Genomic DNA, 21311 nt, shown 5'->3' on the forward strand with positions numbered 1-21311 from the left:
ACCTAGGCATTGAGAGACGATTTATGGCTCACCAAAGGTGATCCTAGAAACAGACCATAAACCCCTTATTCCAATCTCTCTAAAAAAAACTGAATGACATGCCTCCTCATCTTCAAAGGATGATGATAAGGTTGCAATGCTATGATTTTGTTCTAACCTATGTGCCTGGGTCAAATTTAGTGTTAGCAGATGCCCTCTCAAATGCTCCATCAGTGGTGGCCCAAATCAGCCTCAGTCAGGAGTTTATGGATGATGTGGATATGGTCATGGAGTCACTTCCTGTTTCTGAACAGCAACTAAGGAGAATAGCTGAAGAGACCACAACAGATCCTATTCTTTGCAAGGTGATCCATCATCTGGAAAATGGCTGGCAAAAAGGCTCTTGTATGCGTACTTCCCACTAAGTCCAGAGCTGTCAGTGGTCAATGTTGTGCTGTTGAAGAACAACAAAATGGTGATACTGTTACATCTGCTCCTGCCACACCCTCTACTTCTCCCTAACCTGCCTCCACTCCCCCAGTGCTCTCTCCCCCTCTCTCTGTGTGGGTGTATGTGATTGTGTGAGTGGAGACAGGTGTGCTGGAGGCAGAGTAGTTGCAACCTGTTCTATAATCAAGACCTCTACAAATACTCAGCCCTGCCCTTCCACACTGCCAGATCGTAGCCTCTGCGCATTCCGTCTGCTCTGACTCTGGTCCCTGTCACAAGTCCTGCTTCCCTGCCCTGGACCCCCGCTCTACTGCTTCCTTGGATTCCGCTCCGGACCTGCTTACCCTGCCCCTACTCCTCTTGCCTCAGCCTCAGTTCCTGGTTTCCTGCTACCTGCTCGAGCTTCCCCTTGCCTGCACCCCATCTCTCTCCCGCTTTTCAATAAATACCTTAGTTACCTTATCACTGTGTCCATGTCTGAGTCTGCACTTGTGTTCACCTACTCCGCCCCGCCTAACAGATACCTACTTCAATGCATAAGGAGATGCTACAGAGAGTGCATGAAGGACATCTGGGAACTGAGAAATGTAAGAGAGTGGCCAGAGAGTCCCTTTATTGGCCGAATATAAATTCTGATGTTGAGCAAATGGTGGGAAAATGTGACACGTCTCAAATTCCATTATAGACAGCCCAAGGAGCCCATGGTTATGGGAATGGTACCCACCTCATTCTGGGAGAAAGTAGGAGTTGACTTGTTTCACTGCAATGGTAAGGACTATTTGCTGACTATCGACTACTTGTCAAATTACCCTGAAATTGCACTCTTGTCCAGTACAACAGCGAAGACTGTCATTTTGCACTTGAAATCATTTTTTGCTAGGCATGGGATTCCCCCTAGTGGTGGCTTCTGATAGTGCAGTAAGTTTAAAACTTCTTCGGGATCGGTGTCCCTTCCACGGGATGGTTGAGCTAACGTAGGCTAATGCGATTAGCATGAGGTTGAACTAACAAGACATTTCCCAGGACATAGACATATCTGATATTGGCAGAAAGCTTAAATTCTTGTTAATCTAACTGCACTGTCCAATATACAGTAGCTATTACAGTGAAAGAATACCATGCTATTGTTTGAGGAGAGTACACAATTTTGAACCTGAAATGTTAACCTCTTACATCTAGACATTCCGCTAGCGGAACACCTGCTCCAATATCCAATGATAGGCATGGCGCAAATTACAAATTCCTCAAAAATCCCAAAACTTCCATTTTTCAAACATATGACTATTTTACACCTTTTTAAAGACAAGACTCTCCTTTATCTAACGACACTGTCCGATTTCAAAAAGGCTTTACAGCGAAAGCAAAACATTAGATTATGTCAGCAGAGTACCCAGCCAGAAATAATCAGACACCCATTTTTCAAGCTAGCATATAATGTCACAAAAAACAAAACCACAGCTAAATGCAGCACTAACCTTTGATGATCTTCATCAGATGACACGCCTAGGACATTATATTATACAATACATGCATGTCTTGTTCAATCAAATCATATTTATATCAAAAACCAGCTTTTTATATTAGCATGTGACGTTCAGAACTAGCATTCCCACCGAACAATTCCGGGGAATTTACTAAATTACTCACGATAAACGTTCACAAAAAACACAACAATTATTTTAAGAATTATAGATACAGACCTCCTTTATGCAATCGAGGTGTCCGATTTTAAAATAGCTTTTCGGTGAAAGCACATTTTGCAATGTTCTTAGTAGATAGCTCGCCATCACAGGCTAGCTATTTTGACACCCACCAAGTTTGACCCTCACCAAACTCAGATTTACTATTAGAAAAATTGGATTACCTTTGCTGTTCTTCGTCAGAATGCACTCCCGGGACTTCTACTTCAATAACAAATGTTGGTTTGGTTCCAAATAATCCATAGTTATATCCAAATAGCGGCGTTTTGTTGTGCGTTCAAGACACTATCCGAAGGGTGACGAAGGGTTACGCGCTCGACGCGTTTCGTGACGAAAAATTTCTAAATATTCCATTACCGTACTTCGAAGCATGTCAACCGCTGTTTAAAATCAATTTTTATGCGATTTTCTCATAAGAAAGCGATAATATTCCGACCGGGAAACCCTGTTTTTGTTCAAAGACGAAAAAATTAAAACATGGTGTCGCCTCGTGCACGCGCCTCAGTCTCATCGTTCTCAGATCGACCACTATCCAAATGCGCTACTGTTTTTCAGCCTGGGCCTGCAAAGGCATCATTCAGCGTTTTGCGCCTTCTGAGAGCCTATGGGAGCCGTAGGAAGTGTCACGTTACAGCAGAGATCCTCAGTTTTCAATAAAGAGTGTGTAGAAGGCCAAGAAATGGTCAGAGAGGGCACTTCCTGTTTGGAATCTTCTCAGGTTTTGGCCTGCCAAATGAGTTTTGTTATACTCACAGACACCATTCAAACAGTTGTAGAAACTTTGGAGTGTTTTCTATTCAAAGCTAATAATTATATGCATATTCTAGTTTCTGGGCAGGAGTAATAATCTGATTAAATCGGGTACGTTTTTTATCCGGCCGTGAAAATACTGCCCCCTATCCATAACAGGTTAACAAACAAATGAGGCACATTTGGGCAGTCTTGATACAACATTTTGAACAGAAATGCAATGGTTCATTGGATCAGTCTAAGACTTTGTACATACACTACTGCCATCTCGTGGCCAAAATCTATATTGCACCTGGGCTGGAATAATACCTTATGGCCTTTCTCTTGCATTTCAAAGATGATGGTAGAAAAAACGTACAAAACAACTGATGTTTTTTCTTTGTATTATCTTTTACCAGATCTATTGTGTTATATTCTCCTACATTCCTTTCACATTTCCACAAACTTCCAAGTGTTTCCTTTTAAATGGCACCAAGAAAATGTATATCCTTGCGTCAGGGCCTGAGCTACAGGCAGTTAGATTTGGGTATGTCATTTTAGGCGAAAATTGAATAAAAGGGGCGGATCCATAATTTGTGCAAAACACCAGTCTTAACGTCATCAGTGAAGAGGCGACTCCAGGATGCCTAGAAGGCCAGCATCCCAGAATCGCCTCTTCACTGTTGACGTTGAGACTAGTGTTTTGCGGATACAATTTAATGAAGCTGCCAGTTGAGGACTTGTGAGGCATCTGTTTCTCAAACTAGACACTCTAAATGTACTTGACCTCTTGCTATGTTGTGCATCGGGGCCTCCCACTCCTCTTTCTATTCTGGTTAGAGCCAGTTTGCACTGTTCTGTGAAGGGAGTAGTACACAGCATTGTATGAGATCTAAAGTTTATTGGCAATTTCTCGCATGTAATAGCCTTAATTTCTCAGAACAAGAATAGATTGACGAGTTTCAGCAGAAAGTTTTTTCTTTCTAGCCATTTTGAGCCTGTAATCAAACCCACAAATGCTGATGCTCCAGATACTCAACTAGTCTAAAGAAGGCCAGTTTTATTGCTTCTTTAATTAGAACAACAGTTTTCAGCTGTGCTAACATAATTGCAAAAGGGTTTTATAATGATCAATTAGGCTTTTAAAATGATAAACTTGGATTAGCTAACACAACGTGCCATTGGAACACAGGAGTGATGGCTGCTGATAATGGGCCTCAGTACGCCTATGTAGATGTTCCATAAAAATCTGCAGTTTCCAGCTACAATAGGCATTTACAACAATAAAAATGTCTACACTGTATATCTGATGAATAAGATGTTATTTTAATGGACAAAAATGGGCTTTTCTTTAAAAAAACTTACATTTCTAAGCGACCCCAAACTTTTGAACAGTAGTGTATATGTGTGTACAGTGGGGGAAAAAAGTATTTGATCCCCTGCTGATTTTGTACGTTTGCCCATTGACAAAGAAAGGATCAGTTTATAATTTTAATGGTAGGTTTATTTCAACAGTGAGAGACAGAATAACAACAAAAATATCCAGAAAAACGCATGTCAAAAATGTTATAAATTGATTTGCATTTTAATGAGGGAAATAAGTATTTGACCCTCTCTCAATCAGAAAGATTTCTGTCTCCCAGTTGTCTTTTATACAGGTAATGAGCTGAGATTAGGAGCACACTCTTAAAGGGAGAGCTCCTAACCACAGCTTGTTACCTGTAAAAAAGACACTTGTCACGTCCTGACCAGTATAAGAGTTATTGGTTATGGTAGTTTGGTCAGGACGTGGCAGAGGGTATTTGTTTTATATGGTTCAGGGGTTATGTGTATGTAGAGGGGTAGTGTATTAATGTGTTCCGGGGTTTTTGGTGTATGTTCTTGTTTTGGGTTTCTAGGTTTTCTAGGTTTTGTATTTCTTTGTTGGCCTGGTGTGGCTCTCAATCAGGAACAGCTGTACATCGTTGTTCCTGATTGGGAGTCACACTTAGGGAGCTTGTTTTCACCTGTCTCATTGTGGGTAGTTGTATTTTGCACTGCTGTTAATATAGCCTGTGAAACTGTCGGTCTGTCATTCTTTGTTTCTTGTTTTCGTGTTCATTTTAATTAAATTAAAATAAAATAATGATGAGCACGCAACCCGCTGCGCCTTGGTCCCCTTCTCTCTTCAACGACGCCCGTGAAAACACTTGTCCACAGAAGCAATAAATCAATCAGATTCCAAACTCTCCACCATGGCCAAGACCAAAGAGCTCTCCAAGGATGTCAGTGACAAGATTGTAGACCTACACAAGGCTGGAATGGGCTACAAGACCATCGCCAAGCAGCTTGGTGAGAAGGTGACAACATTTGGTGAGATTATTCGCAAATGGAAGAAACACAAAAGAACTGTCAATATCCCTCGGCCTGGGGCTCTATGCAAGATCTCAACTCATGGAGTTGCAATGATCATGAGAATGGTGAGGAATCAGCCCAGAACTACACGGGAGGATCTTGTCAATGATTCCAAGGCAGCTGGGACCATAGTCACCAAGAAAACAATTGGTAACACACTACGCCGTGAAGGACTGAAATCCTGCAGCGCCCGCAATGTCCCACTGCTCAAGAATACATAAACATGCCCGTCTGAAGTTTGCCAATGAACACTGAATGACTCAGAGGACAACTGGTGAAAGTGTTGTGGTCAGATGAGACCAAAATGGAGCTATTTGACATCAACTCAGCTCGCCGTGTTTGGAGGAGGAGGAATGCTGCCAATGACCCCAAGAACACCATCTCCACCGTCAAACATGGAGGTGGAAACATTATGCTTTGGGGGTGTTTTTCTGCTAAGGGGACAGGACAACTTCACCGCATCAACGGGACGATGGACGGGGCCATGTACCGTCAAATCTTGGGTGAGAACCTCCTTCCCTCAGCCTGGGCATTGAAAATGGGTCATGGATGGGTATTCCAGCATGACAATGACCCAAAATACACAGCCAAGGCAACAAAGGAGTCGCTCAAGTAGAAGCACATTATCCTGTTGGGGATAGGGGGCAGTATTTGCACGGCCGGATAAAAAACGTACCCGATTTAATCTGGTTACTACTCCTGCCCAGTAACTAGAATATGCATATAATTGTTTGATTTGGATAGAAAACACCCTAAAGTTTCTAAAACTGTTTGAATGGTGTCTGTGAGTATAACAGAACTCATTTGGCAGGCCATAACCTGAGAAGATTCCAAACAGGAAGCGCTCTCTCTGACTATTTATTGGCCTTCTTGATCATCTCTAAACAAAACAGGGGATCTCTGGCATAACGTGACATTTTCTAACGCTCCCATAGGCTCTCAGAAGGCGCCAGAACGATGAATGGTGGCTTTGCAGGCCCTGGCTGAAAAACATTAGCGCATTTGGATAATGGTCGATCTGAGGACAATGAGACTGGAGGCACGTGCACGAGCCGACACCATGTTTACTTTCTCTCTCTTTGAATGAAAACAACGACTCCCGGTCGGAATAGTATCGCTTTTTTACGAGAAAAATAGCATAAAAATTGATTTTAAACAGCGTTTGACATGCTTCGAAGTACGGTAATGGAATATTTTTACTTTTTTCAAACTTTACCAATGACATGCCACTGGCCTTGAGTAAAGCCAGTCTGTCTATGTATGCGGATGATTCAACACTATACACGTCAGCTACTAAAGCGAGTGAAATCACTGCAACACTTAACAAAGAGTTGCTGTTAGTTTCAGAATGGGGGGCAAGGAATAAGTTGGTCCTAAATATTTCAAATACTAAAAGCATTGTATTTGGGATAAATGATTCATTAAACCCTAAACCTCAACTAAATCTTGAAATGAATAATGTGGAAATTTAGCAAGTTGAGGTGAAAAACTACATGGAGTAACCCTGGAGTGTAAACTGTCATGGTCAAAACATGTTGATACAACAGTAGCTAAGATGGGGAGAAGTCTGTCCATACTAAAGTGCTGCTCTGCCTTCACTATCAACACTATCAACAAAGCAGGTCCTACAGGCTCTAGTTCTGTCACACTTGGACTACTGTTTAGTCGTATGGTCAGGTGCCACAGAGGGACCTCGGAAAATTACAATTGGCTCAGAACAGGGCAGCACGGCTGGCCCTTAAATGTACATGGAGAGCTAACATTTATAATATGCCTGTAAAGAGATTGACTTCATCACTACTTGTTTTTGTAAGAAGTGTTGACATGCTGAATGCAACAAGGTGTCTGTTTTAATTAAACTACTAGCACACAGCTCGGACACCCATGCATACCCCACAAGACATGTCACCAATGGTCTCTTCACGATCCCCAAGTCAAAAACAGACTATGGGAGGCGCACAGTACTACATAGAGCCATGACTAGATGGAACTCTATTCCACATCAGGTAACTGATGCAAGCAGTATAATCAGATTTAAAAACAGATAAAAATACACCTTATGGAACAGAGGGGACTGTGAAGAGACATACACATAAGCACAGACACACATACACATGATAAGACAAGCACTCTACACACACGTACACATGGATGTTGTATTGTAGATATGTAATAGAGAGTAGTTGCCTCAGGGAACACACTCAATGTGTTGTGAAAAGTGTTATGAATGTAATGTCATGTAATATTTTTAACTGTATATAACTGCCTTAATGTTGCTGGACCCCAGGAAGAGTAGCTGCTGCCTTGGAAGCAGCTAAAGGGGATCCTTAATAAATAGAAAATACCTGTGAATTACCATGTTAATAACTCAAACCAAACCGACTTCAGACAAGTCCCGTGATGCTTGTGGGGGTCATACAGCAAAACAGAGAACAACATTGTGTTTTTGAGAGTCATCTTTCCATAGAGGGTGATCGTATACAAACGTAATGTTTAAAATGATTATGTTTTACTCCAAAATTACTGTATATCTGTTTGGGCTTCTTGTGGTCAATTCTCAGTCTACAAATTATTTGTAATTATGTGCAGGTCCCTTGACCATCCGCTCAAGAAAAATGTACAGATCAAACAAGGAAATCAGTCATTTGAAAGAAATGAATTAGGCCCTAATCTATGGATTTCATGTGACTGAGCAGAGGTGCAGACAGGCCTAGGGGGCCCACCCACTTGGCAGCCAGACTCACCTACTGGGGAGCCAAGCCCAGCCAATCAGAATGAGTTTTTCCTCACAGAAAGGCTTTATTACAGACAAAAATATTCTTCAACACCCCTCCCCCCTCAGACGATCCCGCAGGTAAAGAAGCCGGATATGGAGGTCCTAGCTGGCGTGGTTACATGTGGTCTGCAGTTGTGAGGCCAGTTGGACGTACTGCCAAATTTATAAAAAGACATCGGAGGAAGATTATTTTCTGGCAACAGGTCTGGTGGACATTCATGCAGTCAGCATGCCAAATGAACGCTCCCTCAAAACTTGAGAGATCTGTGGCATTGTGTTGTCTGACAAAACTGCACATTGAAAAGAGGCCTTTTATTGTCCCCAGCACAAGGTGCACTTCTGTAATTATCATGCTGTTTAATCAGCTTCTTGATATGCCTCACCTGTCAGGTGGATGGATTATCTTGGCAAAGGTGAAATGTTCATTAACAGGGATGAAAACAAATTTCACAAAATTTGAGCGAAAAAAGCTTTTTGTGCATTTGGAACATACAGCTCATGAAATATGGGATCAACACTTTACATGAGCTGTAAAGTTTAATGCAGAAAGTAAACAGCATAGTGGGTCAATGTTCGCAAGTACTAAAAGCGTGAAGCACAAGGCTTTTGGTCCCGTGGCTACCACACTGTGACAGTGTGAAGCGAACCTGTGCATGTGCTCAGATACTGTGTGCGAGAGAAGTCTTGCAACTTGCCTATCTCAATATCTGCAGTACTGCTTGTGTCAACGTCACTTTGCTGTGTCTACCTTGGCCCATGGTGTTACCTAGCCAGGTTATAACACAGAAATAAACTAATTGAACATTACTGGGAGTTAAGGACAGGCCTTATTTCTAGTTATTAACCCTGATATTACATGGTAGTGGAACCTTGGTTTGAGTTACAGGTGACTTTCACGTTTTTTTATTTGTAAAAATTTTTTTGTGATATCCCCAACTTTGTGATATCCAATTGATAGTAGTTACAGTCTTGTCCCATCGCTGCAACTCCCGTACGGACTCGGGAGAGACCAAGGTTGAGAGCCATACGTCCTCCAAACACGACCCTGCCAAGCTGCACTGCTTCTTGACACACTGCTCGCTTAACGACGCCAGCCACACCAATGTGTCGGAAGAAACACATTCAACCGGTGACTGAAGTCAACGTGCATCCGCCACAAGAAAGCAATGGGACAAGGACATTCTGGCCAGCCAAACCCTCCCCTAACCCGGATGACGCTCAGCCAATTGTGCGCCTCCTCATGAGTCTCCCGGTTGCGGCCGGCTGCAACACAGCCCCGGATCGAACCCAGTCCTTGTTCCAGTTGTGTAACTACCAGTACAGCTACAATCCTATTACGATGTAATTACATAGTAATACATATGTATGCTATGTTACTACAGTTATTAATGTGTAATAGGGGGAACTTAATGTAAAGTGAATTTGTTTTGATTCGGATTCCATTTTCACTCCCTGAATTTAAAGTATGTAAGGGAAATTGACCCCAACTCTGTCAAAGTACCTGTGTATGGTGGCGGAGAGCTGTATTTTATTGTCACGTCCTGGCCAGTATATAAGGTTAATTGTTTTGTAGTTTGGTCAGGGCGTGACAGAGGGTATTTGTTTTATGTGGTTCAGGGTGGTGTGTTTTGTTAAAAGGGTGTTTGTTTTAGTAATTCCGGGTGTTGGTTTATGTTTAGGTATTTCTATGGGGAGTCTAGTGAATGTATGTCTATGTTTGGTTAATTGGGGTTGGGACTCTCAGTTGAAGGCAGGTGTTGTCTATCTGCCTTTGATTGAGAGTCTCATATAGTAGGGTGTGTTTGTGTTTGGGATTTGTGGGTGATTGTGCTGTGTTGAGCCTAGGCTTTGCCAGACTGTTTTGTTGTTCGTTCGTTTTCGTGTTTTGTTGTTTTGGAGTGTTCTTTTGATAGTTAAATAAAAGTCAAAATGAGCATACCTGCTGCGTATTGGTCTACCTTTTCTGATGACAATTTCGCACTATCGTCAGAAGACGAAGACGACAACCGTGACATTTATGGCTTGCAAATCTTTAATGAAGGAGATGTAATGACTGGGAGACAATTTCTCCTCCATTTTACTGAGACAGTTTTGTTTGGCTATGCATGTTGTCAATCTTTTCCATCCATGTTTCAGTTAATTTCGGGACTTGTGAAAAGGCACATTTCAGTTTACTGTCTGCATTATTCACTTGTAAAGGAAGTGGGGATTTATACAAAAATTACTCCGTTGCCACACTGATCTGTAATGGATGGCTCATGTTCCCACGCTGGCCCTCCGAGATTGGTTTCACGTGTTGGCAAGCTGTAAATTCTGTAATCGTGTCACACTCCGTCCAAAAGCCCACGTCACTGATTCCTGTGAAGTGATATCGTGTCACCTTGGCATACCTGTCTGTGTTGATGTGATATTGCTATTGATATTGCTTTGATATTACTATATGTTGTCATGGGCCTTTGCATTAAAACAGATCCGTTTTTCTTGACTTCATGGTTAACTCTCATTATCCACCTTGCCATGAACAATGACATCTCCAACATAATCCTAACCATGTTCAATTCAGGAAACTGCCATTTCCATTTTCTATGTAAAGCAAATTGTGGCTTGCAATAATAAAATATACTGTATGCCCATTCTATAGCCCCTCTTTTGAGCTATATTTACTAATAAATCAATTATTCTTGCCCAATGTTCCCTCAAATTTGTTGGGGCACTGATCAAATTGTAGGTCTTGTGAGCGGAAACTTGAACAATGTGAGAAATGTGTGCAACTTCCGGCGTACATTTACAGTGAACACTGAGGCTGTACACTTACAGTTTTAGACAGTAGCCAATAGGCGATTTGAGCATAATGTAGGCCTACAAACAAAACCAATGGAGCAAATCCCATAACATTTTCACATGGAAATAGTAGCTTTTGATTGCTATGATGTAGCCTATTTGTGGTGTTCAATGCAGGCCTACATTACATGAGACTTTTAAAATGTTTTTTACATTATAAAGGGCTTGATGTTAATTAATAATTGTAACACAATGGGCGAAATGCGTGACAGTGAATTGCATTGTATGATGCAATAAACCACTTTACAAAATATAAATAATTATTATTACCATACAGAGAATTCGACAATGTAGCCTACCGGTCTGACTATTGGCTTATTTATATGTTCAAGTCTGTCTCAAAATACAACATTGCCCCTTTAATTAAGACCTAAGCTTTTTACCTGACTGGCTTTTCAAAGACAGCTTGAAATGTAGCTTACACATTCTGTGCACTTGTAGGAAGCAGTAACTCGCAATAGCTGACCTATACTTATCTATAACTGTACTAATAACTCGCATACTATAGCAAAGAATATCAACAAATGTGAACACGTGCCTGCTCTGCGCTCTGATCTAAATTGATCTGAAAAGCGCGTTCACTCGCGGGTGATTGAAAGAATGCTTGTTGACAGCACCCGCAAATTGAATTCTACTCTGTTGTGATCTGGCTCTGCCTACAACAAAATCAGACTCAATCTGCAAAGTTAGATTTGTTTTGGTTTGTTGCATTGAAAAGGGGCTGATATAATGTTGATTAGATCACAGAAAAAACATTGAGCTATATAGTGCAAACTAATGGGGCGAACTCAATGAAGTTCAATCTCTTGCGTCTCTGCAGGGCATGGCATTTCTTCTACGCGGCATTCCTGGGTGAGGTGTGCGGCGCACGCGCATTTTTTAGAGGGAACATTGGCCACGCCATCGCTTGACTTTTTCCTGGTGCCTACGCTATCTACCCCTGTCCAAAGCACAGGCCTAAAGTTCTCATAAATGGTCACTAGAGGGTGCCTAACACCCTAGTGAAAATGCTTGTGTATACACCTGAATTCCTAGTTTCTTCAACCGCCAGAGTGAAGAAACCAGTGATGCTAAAATATCAATCAATTAATTAACAGGGTTTTCTTTATTTATATGCATTTTGTTATGTTGTTTACAGGGCTCACTTGAAAAAGAGACCTGGGTCTCAATATTAATACCCTGTGTATATATGAATATATAAATTCAATAAATAAATACCAGCCTGATTTAAAAAAAAAAAAAATCGAATTCTTCAAGGGTGTGCATCTTTTTAAGTTTTGAGAGGCATCTCATGTCTAAATAAAGTTAGGTTGCTAAATTCCCAACCTTGCTTTCTTTTAAAATGCAAGAGGCATTGCCCACGAGGCCTTAGTAAATTGTGGATGGTAAACACTACTGTGAAATTGGAAAGATTTACAACGCTGATGCTGAGATTTTGCTGGATTTTGACAGCTTCCTTGTGTGAATCTGTAACTAATGTGCTTTGATTTGCTTCATGTGGTCTTTGCCTCATAAACCATTTTAGTTGTTTTATGTCCTGATATTTATAGAATAACCTTTTCAACCTTTTTATTCATATACTGTAACGCTCGTCATTAGCAGGAGAAGTGGACCAAAGCGCAGCGTGGTAAGTGTTCATGATAATTTATTACAAGAAACACTCAAACAAGAATAACCAAAAGTAACAAAACGAAAGCGAACAGTTCCGTCAGGCATAGACGCTAAACAGAAAATAACTTCCCACAAACACAGGTTGAAAACATGCTGCCTAAGTATGATTCCCAATCAGACAATGATAGACAGCTGCCTCTGATTGGGAACCACACTCGGCCCAACAACAAAGAAACAGAAAACATAGACTTCCCCACCTGAGTCCCACCCTGACCTAACCAAACAGAGAATAATAAGGATCTCTATGGTCAGGGCGTGACAGTACCCCCCCCCAAAGGTGCGGACTCTGGCCGCAAACCTGAACCTATAGGGGAGGGTCTGGGTGGGCATCTCCTCTTGGTGGAGGCTCCGGTGCGGGACGCAGCTCCCCCTCAACTGGAGGCTCCGGACCCTGGATCGTTGCCGGAGGAACCGTACCATAAATCATCGCCGGAGGCTCCGAACTGCCGACTGTCGCCAGAGCTCCGGACTGCTGACCATCGCCAGAGGCTCCGGACTACCGACCGTCGCTGGAGGCTCCGGACTGCGGACCGTCGCTGAAGGCTCTGGACTGTGGACCGTCGCTGGAGACTTCGTACATGGAGCCGGAACAGGTCTCACCGGACTGTGGAGACGCACTGGAGGCCGGGTGCGTGGAGCAGGCACAGGGCGTACCAGGCTGGAGAGACGCACTGGAGACCAGGTGCGCCGAGCTGGCACAGGATATATTGGGCCGTGGAGGCGCACTGGAGGTCTGGAGCATAGGGCTGGCACAACCCGTCGTAGCTGGTTGCTCACTTTAGCCCGGCAAGTGCGGGGCGCTGGCACAGGACGAACTGGGCTGTGAAGGCGCACTGGCGACACAGTGTGTAGAGCTGGCGCAGGATATACTGGGCCGTGGAGGCGCATTGGAGGTCTGGAGCGTAGGGCTGGCACAATCCGTCCTGGCTGAATGCTCACTTTAGCCCGGCAAATGCGGGGAGCCGGCAACGAGTGCACCGGGCTGTGAATGCGCACTGGAGATATGGTGCGCATCACCGCATAACACGGTGCCTGACTGGTCACACGCTCCCCACGGTAAGCACAGGGAGTTGGCTCAGGTCTCAACCCTGACTCTGCCATTCTCCCCGTCTGCGCCCCCCCAATTTTTTTTAGGAGCTGCCTCTCGGGCTTCCGTGTTGCCGTGCTAATTCCTCGTAGCGTTGCCGTTCCTCCTTTGCTGCCTCTTATCTCCTCCCTTGGATGGCGACACTCACCAATCTGCGTCCTGGGCCCTTTGCCGTCCAGGATCTCCTCCCATGTCCAACTATTCTGGCCACGCTGCTTGGTCCGTTTTTGGTGGAAGGTTCTGTAACGCACGTCGTTAGCAGGAGAAGTGGGCCAAAGCGCAGCGTGGTAAGTGTTCAAGATAATTTATTACAAGAAACACTCAAACAAGAATAACTAAAAGTAACAAAATGAAAGTGAACAGTTCCGTCAGGCATAGACGCTAAACAGAATATACCCTCCCACAAACACAGGTGGAAAACAGGCTGCCTAAGTATGATTCCCCATCAGAGACAACGATAGACAGCTGCCTCTGATTGGGAACCACACTCGCCCAAAAACAAAGAAACAGAAAACATAGATTTTCCCACCTGAGTCACACCCTGACCTAACCAAACATAGAGAATAATAAGGATCTCTATGGTCAGGGTGTGACATATACAGGGGTTCAATTACATCATTTTTTAAGTTCCCTCATCTTTAGTCTCAGCTGACCACCTAGCTATTAAGAAAGGTAAGCTCCAGGACACACTTCTAGGAAAATATACCTTTAATCCAACGCTATTTTAGATTTATTTTAGCTTTATGCTGCAAACAAGTGGGAAAGGAAACCATTGATATGCCTGTGACAGTTTGAAAGACATTTTAGCTCAAGTAATGAGGCTGCTTGATTTGTGTGCAGTTGGCCTCACAAGAATGTGATGTGATTTATATTTGCTTATTGGTTAATTGCCTTGGAGTTGCGGGCAAATTCAGTGATCTTGAGGTAATTTGGAGTAGACATTTTATTCTGACCCCATGTTTTTTACTAAGCAATAATGCATGGAGCAATTTTTCAGATCCTAGTGGTGGGCGCATATTGGCAGTCACACACCTAGAAATATTTTAACAGATGGGGCATAAATAGATCACTTTTCTAAAGGCTCCATCATTCTCATGGGTTGAATAATCCAGTCGTTGTCATTATCTGCAGCTCATTCAACACTGAGTTCTACTTTTTTACTGATTGTGTATTTTTTTTACAAATGTATTGCGGCCTCCCGAGTGGTGCAGCGGTCTAAGGCACTGCATCACAGTGCTAGCTGCATCACCTCAGAGCCTGGTTTGATCCCAGGCTGTGTCGCAGCTGGTCGCGACCGGGAGACCCTCGGGGCGGCACACAATTGGCCCAGCGTCGTCCAGGTTAGGGGAGGGTTTGGCCGGCCGGGTTGTCCTTGTCCCATCACTCTCTAGCAACTCCTGTGGGGGTCCAGGCGCAGTGCACGCTGACACGGTAGCCAGGTGTACGATGTTTTCTCTGACACATTGGTGTGGCTGGCTTCCGGGTTAAGCAACCGTTGTGTCAAGAAGCAGTGAGGCTTGGCGGGGTTGTGTTTCGGAAGACGCATGGCTCTTGACCGTCACCTCTCCTGAGACCATATGGGAGTTGGGACAAGACTGTAACTACCAATTGGATATCCTCAAAAAATAAATATACTGTATATGTGCATTGCACTGGTGAGGAGAGCTTGCAAGTAAGCATGTCACTGTACTGTTCACACCCTGTATCCTGTGCATGAGACCAATAAACTCTGTTTCAGTTAGCCACAGTCCACTTTTTTAACTTTCTGAGTTTTTAAATCCGTTTCCGCACAAGGTGAGGAAGGATAAAAAGTGAGCCTGTATGGCTATTTGTACACACCAGCCTGGGAAGGTGGTTTTGATTTCACACTGCTTTAAAGAACCTGTCTGGTATTGCTTCTAGATGTATAAGGAAGGCATATTGGAGAGACGCACACCACCAAGACTTATTAACTTGGAACTAAACAACCTTCTTTAACACGTAAAGTTACCAGAGAATTTGTGGAATGGAAGTTTTGAGCAGGAATGGAAAGCAGATGCACTCAGGCACCAAGGGAGGATTTTAGAATATTTGAGGTACAGAGGGACGAGGGTCCTCGCTCCACAGAAGGATTAAACGTTTGAAATGTTATCATTAGGGTTTAATTTCTTTGCAGCAAATGAAAGCTGATTTTAAGTGCCGTCTGAGAACGCAAGTAATTGTCAACATGTGCCCTATTAGTAGGGCCCTCCGTACTGAAAGTGTTGAGGTTTCTAGGAAAATTCCATTCTTGTTGTGTTGAAGTTACCCAAGCTAATTTGAAATGTGAAATATAGTTAGATTTTTTTTCCCCCTGGAGTGCTTATTTTGATTGGGCTGCAGTGGCTATAGCTTAGTAGACGTTAACACTTCTGAGTTTCTGCTGCAATGTCCTCATTTTGGGCTCAATCAAACCAGTATTCATTTTCTCTGTTTTAGTTAGTTAGTGCAGAGTTATGGAACATATGTTTTCAATTTATTCCTTAAAATAACTCTTTCTGCATGAGGTGGGACCTTGTAAGCAAAAAGTAACTTGTTATTATTCAATTGGCCCAGTGTTGACATGCACAACAGTTGCAGCTGTGGTCAATGGTTTTGTGGGTTAATGTCATGCTGCTATTGCATAGTACAGAGGGGTTGGATGGTTTGTGTTACTCATGTTGGAGTACATTTTCTGTTACCATGGTATAGAGACGGAAATGTTTTGTGCAGAGACTACAGAGTGAATATCCCCATTACATGTTAGTGTGCTTCTGACTTATATTCTCACACACACACACACACACACACACACACACACACGGCCACTATCCCAGCGACCAGGGTATGACTCCATCGCCTCTGCTGTCTCTGGCATGATGCACATCACTGGCCCTGAGGTTAGTATGTTTTCTCTCCCCAAGATACACATTTTCACAGGTTAATGAAGATACGGCGTTTGTGCCAAAATGTACACATGAGATCACAATTCATTATTACACTGATGATTAGGGCCTTCTACATCAAACTTCTCAAGCCATGTGTTAAACAATCATCTTTTCATTTCTGAATCACGAAGTAATCCATATAAATACCACAAATAAATCTTCTAAGGATGTGAATTGTCTATGTTCTCTCATTAATTGGACCTGTGTGGTCCTGTGGGGCTCAGTTAGGAGGGTTTTGGGTTTGATTCCCGCTGGGTTCACCCATACGAAAATGTTTATGCACTACTGTAAGTTTCTTTGTATAAATGTGTCTGCTAAATGCATATAATATATCATATTTTCAAATCAAATCAAATTTATTCATATAGCCCTTCGTATATCAGCTGAAATCTCAAAGTGCTGTACAGAAACCCAGCCTAAAACCCCAAACAGCAAGCAATGCATGTGAAAGAGGCACGGTGGCTAGGAAAAACTCCCTAGGAAAAACTCCCTAGAAAGGCCAAAAACCTAGGAAGAAACCTAGAGAGGAACCAGACTATGAGGGGTGGCCAGTCCTCTTCTGGCTGTGCCGGGTGGATATTATAACAGAACATGGTCAAGATGTTAAAATGTTCATAAATGACCAGCATGGTCAAATAATAATAATCATTGTAGTTGTCGAGGGTGCAACAAGCACGTCCGGTGAACAGGTCAGGGTTCCGTAGCCGCAGGCAGAACAGTTGACTCTGAATTATACTAATGATTGCTGGACTTGAAATAAACAGTTAATGATGTTGGTGAAGTTGTCAAAAATGTCTTAAGTTTCCTTCTTTTTTTACCTGCTTTGTTGTCCAGGATGGGGACCCAGTCAGGCCGGGTGTTGTAATGACTGACCTGGCCACAGGACTCTACACCAACGGGGCCATTATGGCAGCCCTGCTGCAGAGACACAGGACAGGGGGAGGTGTTCACATCGACTGCAACCTGCTTTCCACCCACAGCAACTGTAACCTGCTTTCCACTTGAATCCGGTCCCTTAATTGTAATTTATCCTTTTCCCCTGGAAATGTGAAGGTGCTCAAAACAACGCTGTGTTAAATGATCAGTCCCAAAATGCTAGCTTTCGGAGCTATAGCATGAACTATGTTTACGTTAATCTGTTCAAGAGCGCAAGCCCAATGAATATTTCTGACATCAGTGGTTTACTTTTGTATGGTGTTATTGTACTGGATGTCCTCTTAGAACTAAGACAACAATGTTTCCAATTGAACTGTCGGTTTCTCATGGTGGAAAGAATCCATTCCCACTAAGCGTATAATTTGAGCCATACAATCCTCAAGACCAAATAAAAAAGTGATACTTGAGAACATAGAGAAATAATCTCTCCGTGAGTAAGAAATGCTTTTTATAAGTGTTTACCATCTGACCCCATTGCTTTATTTCCTTGGATGTTTAAGAGATCAGTCTGACCTCAACACTTTCTATATGCCAAACTGTTGGTTGTTCTTAACCTTCAGGTAAACTTTTAAGTTATGAAATTATGGTGTATGCCATATTTTGTAAGAATTGTTTTTTGTTGTTGTTGTAGTTAATAAATCCATAATATTTCATTTTTTATAGAAAATGAATGACCTATTTCCCACAGTCAACTCTTATGCAGCTAATCAGTAAGAATTGGCCATGACCAACCATTGGTCAACTGTGTGTTTTAGCGCCAACAAGCTTTCTGTTCTTATAGTTGCTGAGCAGAACTTGGTTTTGCTTTTAGGAGCACACTCCATTAGACCCAGTCGCCACAGTGCCTGAGACTTGAATACACGCTGCATACACGAGACATCAATAGTGATTCTGTCTCCTTTTAAGAGCGGAGACCAGACAGTTGCGGCGCCAAGAACGTAATTCCATTGAAATCAATGGAGTGCGAAGAACGGGCACGTTTACATATCGGCCCGGCACTTGCGTCTCTCCTGACATCATGTTGCCATGTTCCCTCAGACAGGGCGAGTTCAAAGCTGGATCATGTTAGGCTCTTTGGCTGCGTATTAATCGTAGGGATGGCACTGTTGCTTTTGGAGAATGGTTTATGTCATGCTCTTCGTTTCGCTTACATCGTAATATAGGACCCATGTGACAATGAAGCCCCACTTGGGTAAATTGATAAGGCATGCAGAGTAATGTGTCTAACACGCAGGCCTTGTTTAAATAGAACGTGGTTCTTTTTTAAAATTCCACAAGAAGGTTGGATTCAATTTAGGCCTAACTGACAGGCAGTCATTGAACTAATTATTCAACTGGCTTGCCATTGCCTCAGGGCATCGTTACAACACACATTTAGATGACAATGGTTCCTGAACTCAGGAGGCCCCACTGAACTTAAGGACCCCAATCCTTCTAATGCGAGCAGCCTCACTTGCACTTTGAGGTAAAGAGGACATTTGAGATTCACTAAAGCTCCACAAATAAATGTCCTCCTGAAAGAGTGCAGGAGCCACATCCCTTCATCTTTAAGAAAGATCCCTTTTCCTCCCACAAACGTCTGAAACATTCTAGTGTAACATTTCTATTGTCTTATCGTGGCACGTCAAGGGAAAAGTAAAGCTCAACAAATATTATCTGCTGATTAGAGATGGATTGAACAAAAATACAAACTTAAGGGGTCCTTCAAATCTCTTTATATGAACCGACCCTAATTCATCCCTTTATCACACCAGATCTGATGCCCTTGTTCTGTGCCAAACATTACTTGGCCAGAAACTGTTAAGTCCTATATCTCTACATCAACGGTAGGTTTTCCACATATACACTTCTCAGAGGTAAGAGATGGGGTATAAACATGGAAGGCACGTATCACATTATGTTAATAAATGTATGTTGGAAAGCTTTGAAACGATCAGATGCTAGAGCAAATGTATGATCTACCCAAGGTATAAAAACTGCAGTATCCCTCATTTGTGTAACAGGTCATTAAAATGTATAGTATTCTTTTATAAAATATTTCTGCTTTATAAAAATATCATTTTTATATCATTTACACACAATATTGCATAATGTCAAAGTGGAACTTTGTTTGTAGACATTGTTTTAAATTGAAATGTCTTGTGTCAATAAGCATTGTTAGATGGCGCCGAAGAGGAGTGCTGACGTTTTACATGCCCGTATTTTGTTAGTTTTTTTTGTGTTGTTTGTAACATATTTTGTGCATCATTTTGCTGATACTGTCTCTTATGACCTAAAATAACTTCTGGAAATCAGAACTGGGATTACTCATCACGAACTGGAAGAAACTTTTTCCTTTAACGATTCCGACGAGAAAGATATACTGCTCTCCCCAGATCCCTGTCATTTGCGTGAAGAAAAGATGGAGGAAAAGAGCACGCAGATCGGGCTGCCTTTTGAGAATCCATAGGCAAGCAAGTAAACTGCCATTACCATCAATTCTACTTGCTAACATGCAATCATTTGAAAATACAATTGATGACATACGATTACGATTAGCCTACCAACGGGACATTAAGAACTGTAATATCTTATTTTTACCGAGTCGTGGCTGACCGACAACACGGATAATATAAAGATGGAGGGATTTTCAATGCACTGGCAGAACAGAGAAGCTGTCTGGTACGACGAGGGGTGGGGGTGTGTGTCTTTTTGTCAATAACAGCTGGAGCGCGATGTCTAATATTAAAGAAGTCTCAAGGTATTGCTCGCCTGAGGTAGAATACCTTATGATGTAGACCACACTATCTACCAAGAGAGTTCTCATCTATATTATTCGTAGCAGTCTATTTACCACCACAGACTGATGCTGGCACTAAGACCGCACTCTTTCAACTCTGTAAGGCCATAAGCAAACAAGAAAATGCTCACCCAGAAGCAGCGCTCCTAGTGGCCGGGGACTTTAATGCAGGCAAACTTAAATCAGTTTGACCAAATTTTTACCAGCATGTCACATGTGCAACCAGAGGGAAAAAAAAATCTAGACCCCCTTTACTCCACACACAGAGATGCATACAAAGCTCTTCCCCGCCCTCCATTTGGCAAATCTGACCATAATACTATCCTCCTGATTCCTGCTTACAAGCAAAAACTAAAGCAGGAAGTACTAGTGACTCGCTCAATACAGAAGTGGTCAGATGACGCGGATGCTACGCTGTTTTGCTAACACAGACTGGAATATGTTCCAGGATTCATCCAATGGCATTGAGGAGTATACCACCTCATTCATCGGCTTCATCAATAAGTGCATCGACAACGTGGTTCCACAGTGACCGTACGTACCCCAACCAGAAGCCATGGATTACAGGCAACATCCGCATCGAGCTAAAGGCTAGAGCTGCCACTTTCATGGAGCGGGACACTAATCTGGACGCTTGTAAGAGATCCCGCTATGCCCTCAGACGAACCATCAAACAAGGAAAGTGTCAATACAGGATTAAAATTGAATCCTATTGCACTGGCTCTGACGCTCGTCGGATGTGGTAGGGCTTGAAAACTATTACGGACTACAAAGGGAAATCCAGACACGACCTGCCCAGTGACGCAAGCCTACCAGACGAGCTAAATGCCTTATATGCTCGCTTCGAGGCTTGCAACACTGAAGCATGCATGAGAGCACTAGCTATTCTGGATGACAGTGATATAATGCTCTCGGTAGCCGATGTGAGCAACATGCCTACCACTTTGAAGATGTACATTTTTTTTTATTGTCAAACAAACAAGAAATAAGACAAAAAAGAGAACTTGAGGGTGCTTAACTATTC

General features: G+C 42.7%; 1 pseudogene; it reads left to right on the top strand.

The window, feature by feature from the left end:
* LOC115162988 (succinate--hydroxymethylglutarate CoA-transferase-like) overlaps window positions 1-21311 on the top strand; it is a 77228-nt pseudogene that overhangs the window by 14981 nt on the left and 40936 nt on the right.

This window comes from Salmo trutta, chromosome 2 (assembly GCF_901001165.1).
Source record: "Salmo trutta chromosome 2, fSalTru1.1, whole genome shotgun sequence".
In the NCBI taxonomy this organism is placed as follows: domain Eukaryota; kingdom Metazoa; phylum Chordata; class Actinopteri; order Salmoniformes; family Salmonidae; genus Salmo; species Salmo trutta.